Raw genomic sequence first — 13664 nt, forward strand, 5'->3', positions numbered from 1 at the left:
TTCCGCGAAACGATCGCCCAGTCTGCGTTTGGTCTCGCCAATGAATAAAAGTCCACAGTGCTGTAACTGTAATTATATGCTGTAACTGTAATTATTTTTGTGCACAACCCGCAGGCATTGCCACTTTCATTTCACTGCACATCGAGTATGTGTATGTGACAAATAAATTTGACTTGACTTGAACTTGAACAACGGATACAGTAGAAGGGGTTGGAGGTGGTGCGTGAACCTCTGCATAACCTGAAAGAACTGTCGGGGTCCCTGGACAGAGTTGAGGTATAGGAACAGGTGTTGCATCTTCTGTGGTTGCAAGGGAAGGTACCTGGGGAGGGGGTGGTTTGGGCGGCAAGGGATGAGTTAAGCAGGGAGTTGCGGAGGAAATGGTCTCTGCGGAAGGTGGAAAGGGGTGGCGATGGGAAAATGTGGCTAGTGGTGGGATCCCGTTGGAGGTGGCGGAAATTTCGGAGGATTATGTGTTGTATGCGACGGTTGATGGGGTGGAAGGTAAGGTCTAGGGACTAGGTCTCTTCCGTTCACCTCATTCATATAGAACTGTTCAAGGCCCCCGAGATATAACCCATAACTCAAGATGTACAGCAGAATTTGTCCAATTAAATTTTCTCTCATGTACTCTCCATTCTACCCAATGTATCAACATGCAGAGGCAGACAATATTGGATCGCTACGATCTCCATCTCTAGTGTATTGACAGATTTCAATTGCCTCCAAGTTAACAACCCATATAGTAGTTCTGGAAATTAACAACCTTACTGCCTGTTAAAGTCTTAAACTACTCTCTTCTTTACTCTATTAAGAGAAATTATTGTACCATGGTCTGACAAAGCTGCGAGCTTAAATGTGATCTATCGAGACCATCTGAAGAAACCAACATAATTGTTAGACTAGAAAAGCCCATCAATAACACCAGTTTATTGATGTCGGGTTCACATATGATGAGCATTTGACAGCACTGGGCCTGCATTCACAAGAGTTTAGAAAGATGAGGGGGACCTCATTGAAATTCACCGAATAGTAAAAAGGCCTGGATAGAGTGGACATGGACAGGATGTTTCCACTAGTGAGAGAGTCTAGGACCAGAGGCCATAGCCTCAGAATAAAAGGACGTAACTTTAGAAAGGAGATGAGGAGGAATTTCTTTAGTCATAAGGTGGCAAATTTGTGGAATTCATTGCCACAGAAGGAAATGGAAGCTAAGTCAATGGATACTTTTAAGGTGGAGATTGATTGCTTCTTGATTAGTAAGTGCGTCAAGCGTTATAGGGAGAAGGGAGGAGAAAGGGTTGAGAGGGAAAGATAGCTTTGCCATGATTGAATGACGGAGTAGACTTGATGGGCCGAATGGCCTGATACTGCTCCTACGACTTATGAACTGAATGATATGGTCAAGACTAAAATGTTTAGGTTTTATTTTTCCAAAGTTATTGTTTCAAATACTATCAGTTCAACTATTTCAATAGACAATAGGTGCAGGAGTAGGCCATTCGGCCCTTCGAGCTAGCACCGTCATTCACTGTAATCATGGCTGATCATCCACAATCAGCACCCCGTTCCTGCCTTTTCCCCATATCCCTTAACTCCGCTATCTTTAAGAGCTCTATCTAACTCTCTCTTGAAAGCATCCAGAGAATTGGCCTCAACTGCCACCTGAGGCAGAGAATTCCACAGATTCACAACTCTCTGACTGAAAAAGGTTTTTCCTCATATCCGTTCTAAACGGCCTACCCCTTATTCTTAAACTGTGGCTCCTGGTTCAGGACTCCCCCAACATCGGAAACATGTTTCCTACCTCTTGCGTGTCCAATCCCTTAATAATCTTATATGTTTCAATAAGATCCCCTCTTATTCTTCTAAATTCCAGTGTATACAAGCCCAGTCATTCCATTCTTTCAATGTATGACAGTACAGCCATCCCAGGAATTAACCTCGTGAACCTACGCTGCACTCCCTCAATAGCAAGAATGTCCTTCCTCAAATTCGGAGACCAAAACTGCACACAGTACTCCAGGTGTGGTCTCTCCACGGCCCGAATACAACTGCAGAAGGACCTCTTTGCTTCTATACTCAACTCCACCGTGTGGCGCCACCAGCATTGGCTGCCTCGCCAACAGTCTGTTTGTCCTTTCTTCTTGTATTCTTTGTATCTTTTAAGTACGTGTTAAAAGTATGTTTTAGTGTTCCTTGGTTTGTTTTATGTGGGGGGGTGGGGGGAAGGGGAGAGTTGGGGGAACCTTTTTTTCGATCTCTTACCTCGACGGAGATGCGATTTTTCTCCATATCGTATCTCCGGCCCCACTGCGGCCTAACATCGGGGAGTTGGCGGCCTTTCCTGGAGACCAGCCTGGCACTTCATGCCGCGGGCGCGGCGCGGACTTTAACGTCGCATAGCTTGCGATCCTTTGCTGAGGGTCGACCGTGCAGAGCTCCAACCACGAGGCCTGTGAACGTTAACATCGTGAAGCCTGCGGTGTCTGGTAAGAAGAGGCCGGCTCTGGAGCTCCATGCCGCAGAGAGAGAGTTTCGATCATTCCGACCTGAGGGCTTCGGACAGTCGGCAGCGGCAACTGCGGATGAATCAACGGCCCCGACCGTGGTTGAGGAAGGTGATTGAACTTTATTACCTTCCACCACAGCGAGGAATGTGCAATCCGCTGTGGTGGATGTTTATGTTAAATTTTATTTTATGTGGCTGTGTGTCTTGTTGCTTTTCACTTAGTATGGCTATATGGTAACTTAAATTTCACCGTACCTTAATTGGTCCATGTGACAATAAATTGATCTTGAAATCTTGAACTCCTCTTGTTATGATGGCCAACGTGCCATTAGCTTTCTTCACTGCCTGCTGTACCTGCATGCTTACTTTCAGTGACTGATGTACAAAGACACCCAGTTCTCGTTGTACTTCCTTTTTCCTAACTTGACACCATCTGCCTTCCTGTTCTTGCCACCAAAGTGAATAACCTCACATTCATCCATATTAAATTGCATCTGCCATGCATCTGCCCAAATCACCCTGCATCCTCATAGCATCCTCCTCACAGTTTACCCTGCCACCCAGCTTTGTGTCATCTACAAATTTGCTAATGCTACTTTTAATCCCTTCATCTAAATCATTAATGTATATTGTAAATAGCTGCGGTCCCAGCACCGAGCCTTGTGGTACCCCACTAGTCACTGCCTGCCATTCTGAAAGGGACCTGTTAATGCCTACTCTTTGTTTTTCATCAGCCAACTAATTTTCTATCCTTGTCAGTACCCTACCACCAATACCATGTGTTCTAATTTTGCCCACTAATCTCCTACGTGGGACCTTATCAAAGGCTTTTTGAAAGTCCAGATACACCACATCCACTGGCTCTCCCTTGTCCATTTTCCTAGTTACATCCTCAAAAAATTCCAGAACAGTAGTCAAACATAATTTCCCCTTCATAAATCCATGTTGACTCAGACCGATCCTGTTACTGCTATCCAAATGTGCCGCTATTTCATCTTTTATAATTGACTCCAGCATCTTCCCCACCACCGATGTCGGGCTAACTGGTCTTTAATTCCCTGTTTTCTCTCTCCCTTTTTTCTTAAAAAGTGGGATAACATAAGCTACCCTCCGATCCACAGGAACTGATCTTGAATCTATAGAACATTGGAAAATGATCACCATTTCCTTGTTCCCCATAATAAATTCACCTGTTTCTGTTTTCAAGGGACCCACATTTGTCTTAACTATTTTTTCCTCTTCACATAACTAAAGAAGCTTTTACTATCCTCCTTTATATTCTTGGCTTGCTTACCTTCGGACCCGTATTGCCTTTTTAGTTATCTTCTGTTCCTCTTTAAAAGTTCCCCAGTCCTCTGGCTTCCCGCTCATCTTTGCTATGTTATACTTCTCTTTTATTTTTATACTGTCCTTGACTTCCTGTCAGCCACGGTCGCCTCTTACTCCCCTTAGAATCTTTCTGCATCTTTTGAATGAAATGATCCTGCACCTTCTGTATTATTCCCAGAAATGCCTGCCTTTGTTGCTCCACTGTCATCCCTGCTAGGGTCTCTATCCAGTCAACTTTGGCCAGCTCCTCCCTCATGCCTCCATAATCCCCTTTGCTCAACTGTAATACTGACACTTCCGATTTTCCCTTCTCCCTCTCAAATTGTAGATTAAAACTTATCATATTATGGTCTCTACCTCCTAATGGCTCCTTTACCTTGAGCTCCCTTATCAAATCCGGTTCATTACACAACACTAAATCCAGCCTTCTCCCTGGTAGGCTCCAGTACTAGCTGCTCTAAGAATCCATCTCGGAGGCACTCCACAAACTCCCTTTCTTGGGATCCAGTACCAACCTGTTTTGCCTAGTCTACCTGCATGTTGAAATCTCCCACAACCACCTTTGCTACATACCAATTTTAGCTCTTGATTCAACTTGCACTCTATATTCAGGCTACTGTTTGGGGGCCTGTGAATAACTCCCATTAGGGTCTTTTTACTCTTACAATCCCTCAGTTCTATCCATACTGACTCTACATCTCCTGATTCTATGTCACCCCTTGCAAGGGACTGAATTTAATTCCTTACGAACAGAGCTACCCCACGCCCTCTGCCCACCTGTCTGTCTTTTAGATAGGTCGTATACCCCTGAATATACAGTTCCCAGCCCTGGTCCTCTTGCACCCATGTCTCTGTAATTCCCACGACATTAAACTTGCCAATCTCTAACTGAGCCTCAAGCTCATCCACTTTATTTCTTATACTTTGCGCATTCATATACAACACTTTAACTTTGGTATTCACCTCCCCTCTCACTATTGCCCCTGACCTTACTCTCTTATCCCTTCTCGAACTTTCCTTCCCATTAATTCGGGAGTCTTTTGTAATTTTTCCTGTACTCACTTCCCCTTTAACTCCATCTTTACACTCCCAATTTGTCAATCCCCCCCCCCACTATTTAGTTTAAACCCACACGAGTAGCACTAGCAAACCTGCCTGCCAGAATGTTGGTCCCCCTCCAGTTAAGTTGTAACCTGTCCCTTTTGTACAGGTCACCCCTACCCCAGAAGAGATCCCAGTGGTCTCTAAATCGAAATCCCTGCTCACTGCACCAGCCCCCCAGCCACACATTCAGATCCCCTATTTCCCTGTTCCTGCCCTCACTAGCACGAGGTACAGGAAACAATCCAGAGAAAACCACCCTAGAAGTCCTGCTTTTCAGTCTTCTTCCTAACTCTCTAAACTCACATTGCAGAACCTCATTCCTCTTCTTCCCGACGTCATTTGTGTCCACATGCACAACTACTTCCGGCTGCTCACCTTCCCTCTCGAGGATGTTCTGAAGTCGGTCCGAGACATCTTGAACCCTGGCACCAGGGAGGCAACAGACCATCCTCGAGTCTCGCCTGCCGCCATAGAATCTCGGACATTTCCTTGTGCAGTGTGAACTCTTAAAACATTGGTCTCAATATGTACATAATACAAGTCAGAAATACGTCAACATACTGAAATGGTTTGGTGTTTAAAACTATGACAGGAAGATGAGACAGCAGCTGATTGGAAACATTGGTGAGTCACGAATATGATGGAGACAAAATAAATCTGTAACATTAAATTGAACATGAGGGCAGGAGTATGAGAACAATTCAAGTAGAGAACCTAACCCTAATGCACGGTCAAATATTTTGCTTGGATGGAGAGCAAATGGGATTGAATGGACTGATCTAACTCGCATATATATATTTCCTTAATACATAGAGCAGTACAACACAAGAACAGGCCCTTCGGCCCATAATGTCTTTACGAATGCAATACCAAAACAATCTCTTAATCATGCCTAACCGACTACCGTCCAGTGGCATTGACATCCACCATCAGGAAATGTTTTGAGAGGCTAGTATGGAATGCATTAAATCCAGTCTATCCAGCGGCCTTGACCCACTGCAGTTCACCTACCACCACAACAGGTCCGCAGACGGTGCCATCGCCTAGCCCTGCACTCATCCCGAGAACACCTCCAGTTTAAATTCCATTTGGAATATTTTGTAGGACCAAGAGCCAAGAACCTGGATAAGAGAGATACCTACACCAGACTTCTATTCACAGACAACAGCTCTGCCTTCAATGCCATTATCCCTTCCAAACTCACGGGGTTTTGGGTCTGCACTCATCTCTGCAACTGAATCCTCGACTTCCTGACTAACAGACCCCAATCAGTGAGGATAGGGGACAAATCATCCTCTATGATAAACCTCAACACTGGTGCTCCGCAAGGATATGTTCTCAGCCCCCTTCTTTACTCCTTGTCCACCCACGACTGTGCAGCCCCATACAAAGCTAATTGAAGACGACACCGCCATTGTGGGCCGGATATCAAATAATGATGAGACGGAGTACAGGAAGGAGATTGAAAACTTCATGCCCTGGTGTCAAGACAACAACCTTTCTCTTAACGTCAGTAAGACAAAGTAGATAAGTGTTCGACCTCAGGAAGTGAAGCATTACACATACCCCAGTTTATATTGACGGTGCCAAAGTAGAGATGGTTGAAAACTTCAAATTACTAGGAGTAAATATCATGAGCAACTTCTCCTGGAGCACCCACACTGAAGCAATAACCAAGAAGGCACACCAACACCTCGACTTCCTTAGAAGGCTTAGGAAGTTTGGCATGTCCCCTACAACTTTCATCAACTTCTACAGATGCACCATGGAAAGCATTTTATCAGGATGCATCACAGCTTGGTTTGGGAACAGCTCCATCCAAGATCGTAAGAAATTGCAGCAAATTGTGGATCCAGTCCAGGTCATCACATCCCTTCTATTGACTCCATTTATACCTCACGCTACCTCGGTAAGGCCAGCAGCATAATCAAGGACGAGTCGCACCCTGGCCACTCCCTCTTCTCCCCTCTCCCATCAAAAAATGGGTTAGGGTTAGGTTAGAAGCGTGAAAACCCACACCTCCAGTTTCAGGGACAGTTTCTTCCTGTTGTAATATATAAGACAAGGGGGATGTTGTGATATTGCTGGGACTACTTTGTGTATCCAAGAACTACTTTGTATGGCTGTGTATATAAGTGATGGGTGTGATTAGGCGGTCACTCTGGATCCAGGCGGCCTTGGAAGAAACAGCCTGGAGTACAAGCTGCACCATGATAACATTTTAAACATGTGCACTCGTGGTCCGTCCAGAGTCACAAGAAAGGTACAACAGGTACCAGACCACGAAGAACAACATGGTGGCAGCGGTTTGGTGTTTCGCCTAGGGGGAGAATGAAGCATGCCCGAGCAGAAAAGGTTAAAAAGAAGAAAAAAAAGAAGAAAAAAAAAGCCCTGAAGGGAAACAAAACAAAACAAAAGTTTCCAGCTCGGTACGGGACGTTTGGAGTGCATCCCGACAGAGCCAGTGTGAGTTGGTATACTTACCTGCTCAGTAGTCGGCGCCGAGTTGCGGACGTGACGCTGCAAGTTGCTGGGAGAGGTGCGTGTAGGCCCACGTCGCGCCCCAGCACCTGTGTAGGCCCGAGATTAGAAGCCTGCGACTGCTTCGCGGGGGAGAGACCGGGAGAGCCGACACACACGGAGGTGTGCGGTGACCGGGGAAGACCGACACCCATGGAGGTGTGCGACAACTATAGGAGACCGGGAGAGCCGACACCCACGGAGGTGTGCGGTGACCGGGGAAGACCGACACCCATGGAGGTGTGCGACAACTATAGGAGACCGGGAGAGCCGACACCCACGGAGGTGTGCGGTGACCGGGGAAGACCGACACCCATGGAGGTGTGCGGCGACCGGGAGACCCGACACACACGGAGATGTGCGGTGACCGGAAAGACCGGGAGACCCGACACCCACGGAGGTGTGCGGTGACCGGGGAAGACCGACACCCATGGAGGTGTGCGGCGACCGGGAGACCCGACACCCATGGAGGTGTGCGGTGACCGGGGAAGACCGACACCCACGGAGGTGTGCGGCGACCGGGGGAGGCTGACACCCACGGAGGTGTGCGGCAACCGGGAGAGCCCCGGAGGAGACCGACACCCACGGAGGTGTGCGGTGACCGGAGGGGGTCGGCGTGCGGAGGGACCGACCACCCGCGGAGGTGCGGCGGCCGGTAAGGCCGAGGCACTGCGTACATACCCAGGCGCGTCGACCGGAGAGTCGGGACGGCCCTGGGCCCGAGGCAGCGGCAGCGCGTTCGAATTTGAGCGGCAGCTGCCGGGAGCACCTGTGGGCGGGGCCAGCGCACCGCGATTACAGCAGTGCCAACCCAGCAGTGGGAGCCCAGCAGTGCCAACCCAACAGTGGGAGCCCAGCAGTGCCAGCCCAGCAGTGGGAGCCCAGCAGTGCCAGCCCAGCAGTGGGAGCCCAGCAGTGCCAGCCCAGCAGTGGGAGCCCAGCAGTGCCAGCCCAGCAGTGGGAGCCCAGCAGTGGGAGCCCAGCAGTGCCAACCCAGCAGTGGGAGCCCAGCAGTGGGAGCCCAGCAGCGCCAGCCCAGCAGTGGGAGGCCAACAGTGGCAGGCAAATCATGGTGGTGGAGCATCTAGAGCCTACACTACGTTTGATCTACACAGCACGTCTTCTTGAGGGGAAGATATGGAACAAAATGAATATTTTGTGTTTAATGACCTGTGTAGTGATCTGTGTAATGAAAGCTTAATGTATTATATTTGATGCTTTTGTAGAAATGTATATATCTGTGGAGTGACCACATGGAGTGAGTGACCACACGGAGTGAGTGACCACACGGAGTGAGTGACCACACGGAGTGAGTGACCACCCGGAGATGAGTGACCACACGGAGATGAGTGACCACCCGGCGATGAGTGAAATTCCGCAGAGGAGTGACCACCATGATGGCGAAAAAAAGCAATTGTGTTTAATTGTGTTTAGTTGTGTTATGGGTTTAGTTTGCAAAATGCAATGGTGTTTTGGTTTTGTTAAATATATTTTAGCCCTCGAATGGTAAAGAAAACAATTTTATATAAGACAAGGGGGATGTTGTAATATATAAGACAAGGGGGATGTTGTGATATTGCTGGGACTACTTTGTGTATCCAAGAACTACTTTGTATGGCTGTGTATATAAGTGATGGGTGCGATTAGGCAGTCACTCTGGATCCAGGCGGCCTTGGAATAAACAGCCTGGAGTTAAGCTCCAGCAATGTAACTTTTTATACACGTGTACTCGTGGTCCTTCCAGAGTCACCACAAAGGTACAACAAGTACCGGACCACGAAGTACAACACTTCCCAGCTGTTATCAGGCAACTGAACCATCCTACCACAACCAGAGAGCAGTGTTGAACTACTGTCTACCTCTTTGATGACCATTGGACTATCCTTGATCGGACTTTGCTGGCTTCAACTTGTACTAAACGTTATTCCCTTATCATGTACCTATACACCACAAATGGATTGATTGTAATCATGCATTGTCTTCCTGTTGACTGGTTAGCATACAACAAAAACTTTTCACTGTACCTCAGAACATGTGGCAATAAACTAAACTACAACTACCTGCACATAATCCATTTCCCTCCAAATGCCTATCCAAAAGTATCTTAAATGCCAGTATCGTATCTGCCTCAACCACCAACCTCCACAGCACGTTCTAGGCACTCACCATCCTCTGTGTTAAATTTTTTTTGGCCCCAGATGACTTCTTTAAACTTTGCCCCTCTCACCTTAAATATGCATCTTCAGTTTCAGTTACAAAAGATTCATTACTAAAGCACTTTTACAATCTGGCCTTTATTTTCCAAAACATCAATTTTAGCAATTTATTTTAGCAGCAGGTGGCGCAGCAGTAGAGGGGCTACCTTACAGCACTTGCAGTACCGGAGACCCAGGTTCCAATATACAATAGACAATAAGTGCAGGAAGGAGTAGGCCATTCGGCCCTTCGAGCCAGCACCACCATTCACCGTGATCATGGCTAATCATGTACAATCAGTACCCCGTTCCTGCCTTCTCCCCATAACCCTTGACTCCGCTATCATTAAGAGCTCTATCTAACTCTCTCTTGAAAGCATCCAGAGAATTGGCCTCCACTGCCTTCTGAGGCAGAGAATTCCACAGCTTCACAACTCTCTGAGTGAAAAAGTTTTTCCTCATCTCCGTTCTAAATGGCCTACCCCTTATTCTTAACCTGTGGCCCCTGGTTTGGGACTCCCCCAACATTGGGAACATGTTTCCTGGCTCTAGCGTGTCCAATCCCTGATCCCCTCTCATCCTTCTAAATTCCAGTGTATACAAGCCTAGTCGCACCAGTCTTTCAATGTACGACAGGCCCGCCATTCCGGGAATTAACCTCGTGAACCTACGCTGCACTCCCTCAAAAGCAAGAAGGTCCTTCCTCAAATTTGGAGACCAAAACTGCACACAGTACTCCAGGTGTGATCTCACTAGGGCCCTGTACAACTGTAGAAGGACCTCTTTGCTCCTATACTCAACTCCTCTTGTTATGAAGGCCAACATTCCATTGGCTTTCTTCACTGCCTGCTGTACCTGCATGCTTCCTTTCAGTGACTACAGGTGCAGTCTGTATGGAACTTGTATGTTCTCCCCATGACCACGTGGGTTTCCCCTAGATCTTTGGTTTCCTCCCACACTCCAATGAGGTACAGGTTTGTAGGTTAGTTGGTTTGTTATAAATGTAAATTATCCCCTTTGTGTGTAAGATAGTGTTAATGTGTGGGGATCGCTAGTCGGTGCGGACTCAGTGGGCCGAAGGGCCTGTTTCTCAACTGCGTCTCTAAACTAAACTGGATTACAGGTTCCCTTCCTCTGAAGATTTACTTTATGATTTATGCACCATTTGATTTTACATCCAAAGCTAGTTTGGGGTTTGCATCAACACTGCATTTACAGTGCAACATCAGGCAGATCACAATCACAGCTTAATCTACCACTAGAATAAGGCACACTTCACTTCTGCATCCCACTAATATAACATTGTCATTGAAAAACTGCTTCACTCTGACACCAAATTGGCTGTGCTAGTATACGCTAAATCATCTACTTAAAATACCACCTGGTACAGTTTAGAATAAATTGCTCCAAGTTAGTGTTTCTACCAACTGATGATTTATCAGTTTGTTGGCAATTCAGTTTTTACATGAAAACTGAAAGGCTAGTTTGAAGAAATTAATAGCCAACTTATCAATTGAAATTCTGCTTGGAAGCTAAATGCTGTAGAATGTTGAGGCAATGACATGAACACACAGAGATTATGGCAAGGCTTGCATGCTGGAATGGGCTACAAAGCAAAGCCAGGCAGTATCGCTGGCGAAAGGGGCCCCTCCATGATGAGCTCAATGCATTATGCACCCCTTTTGCACAGAAGGCCAGTGAAGGAATGTCACCTGTCCCACCAGTCTTGAGTGCACCTGTACCAGCGGCTACTGTGGCAGACGCAAGATCACCCTTTCTGAAAGTGAATCCATGGAAAATAACTGGTCTGGCTGCGTCTGCAGATCACTGGCAGATGCTTTCATGGACATCTTTAACCATTCAGTACTATTGTGCTTCAAGACCACTATCATCCCATTGCCAAAGAAAGGTAAGGTGGCGTGCCTTAATCTCTCCCATTCAGTGGCTCTGACATCCACCATCATGAAGTGCTTTGAGAGACTGGAGAAGGCACACATCGACTCCAGCCTCCCAGCCAGCTTTGATGTACTGCAGTTTGCTTAGTGTCGCACCAGGTCCACAGCAGATGCCATCTCCCTGACCCTAAACTCGTCTCTGCAGTGCCTAGACAACAAGGACTCATATGTTATTAACTATTTGTCAACGAGAGCTCAGCATAATCTCATCTTCAAATTCCTGGACCCTCTGCCAATGGATCCTCAACTTTCTGTCCTACAGACCATAACAGTGAGGGTAGGTGGCAACACCTCCTCCACAATAATTCTCAACATCAGTGCCCTGCAAAGATGTGTTCTCAGTACTCCTTGTAAAACTCATGACCGTGCGGCCAAATTTGGCTCGTACTCCATCAATGGCGAGGCAGAGTATAGGAAAGAGATGGAGAACTTACTTACATGGTGTCAGGAGAGCAACCTCATCCACAATGTCAGCAAGATGAATGAGCTAGTTATTGATTTCGGAAAGTGCGGTGGAGTGCAGGTGCCAATCAGCACCGTGGTGGAGAGATCCTTGGCATTAAAATAACCAGCAATCGGTGGTGGACCAAGCACATGGGGTGGCAGCCATGAAGCCACACCTCCTTCCTTAGGAGACTGTGGATGGCTTAATTGTAATCATGTATAGTTTTTTTCTTTAACTTGATAGCATGCAGCAAAAATGTTACACTGTACCTGTGTACATGTGACAATAATAAACTGAACTGGACTGATGAAATTCAGCATGCCTTCAATGACCCATACACACTTCTACAGTTGCACCATTAAAAACTGACTGCAGGGTTACATCACAGCTGGGTTTGGGAACATCTCGGCCTTGGACCTCAAGAAACTGCCGAACGTTGTACCTATAGACCAGTCCAAAACACACTCTCTCTGAGGAGACGAAGTAAGCAAGTAGTTACGGTAGCAGATGGTGTTTAATGTGAGAAAATGTACAGATGAAAAACAGAATATTTAAAAAAATAAAATTAAATGCTGATGAACTGAAGAATCTTGATGTACAGGTACATGAATAGGAAAGGTTTATAGAAATATGGGCCAAACGCGGGTGGGTGAGTTTAGACGGGGTATGCTGGTGGGCAAGCTGGTTCCATGCTGTAAGACTATGACATCTTGCTGTGATTGTAATAGCTTTGGTGACACAAGCCTAAATTTCAATAAGCAGTTTCAGTCTCCAAATCCAAGGTTGTAACATGCTTTGGAGATGGTGTAGTTTAGATTCACTGTATTGATTTCAAGGATGAGGAGTTTTCCTTTGAGGACTGGCAACTTTGTATCCCAGGGTACAAAATTTTTAGGCAAGACAGAGTTTGCGATATCGCATTGTTAATCAAAGAATGCATTATCTCTGTGATGAGGGGGAAATATCTTAGAATGTTGCTCAAACAAGGTCACGTGAATACAGATTAGGCACAAAAAGGGTGAACTCACTTTGCTGGGGGTCCATTATAGACATCTTAACAGACAACCAATAGCCTCAAATCTATTATTATAACATTGTTGGGTGTGGAGGGGGAGATGGAGGAAATATAGGTATTAAAATAATAAAAAAAGGCTCTACCTAGAAAAAGAAAATGTTACATAAAAGGCCGTATTGCAAACTCAATTGCAATAGATACATTGCAATAGACATTCTATTACAACATAAAAACAGAAAATACTGGAAATACTCAGCAGGTCAGGCCCAAAGTTAATGTTTTAGCTTGAAGACCCTTTAACAGAACTGGGGAGAGAAAAAGAAGCTTGTTACGTTGCAGTGAGGGTGGGAGAGGGGGGACATGTCAGAAAGTGTAAAAGTGGACCGCTGATGCTCAGAATTGATGTAAAGACAGGTTATTGCTGAACCTAGTTGTATCACAAAATAAAATCCATATTTATTCCTGGTTAATGTGACACGATGCTATGTTTCATGAAAAAGTGTTGGAATCAATAAACAGAATTGCTAAGAGAAAAGGATTGAAAAAAATTAAATCTTCAGTAAGTTGGAGAATTTTTTTCTTCATATCC

Source organism: Rhinoraja longicauda, chromosome 1 (genome assembly GCF_053455715.1).
Source record: "Rhinoraja longicauda isolate Sanriku21f chromosome 1, sRhiLon1.1, whole genome shotgun sequence".
NCBI lineage: Eukaryota > Metazoa > Chordata > Chondrichthyes > Rajiformes > Arhynchobatidae > Rhinoraja > Rhinoraja longicauda.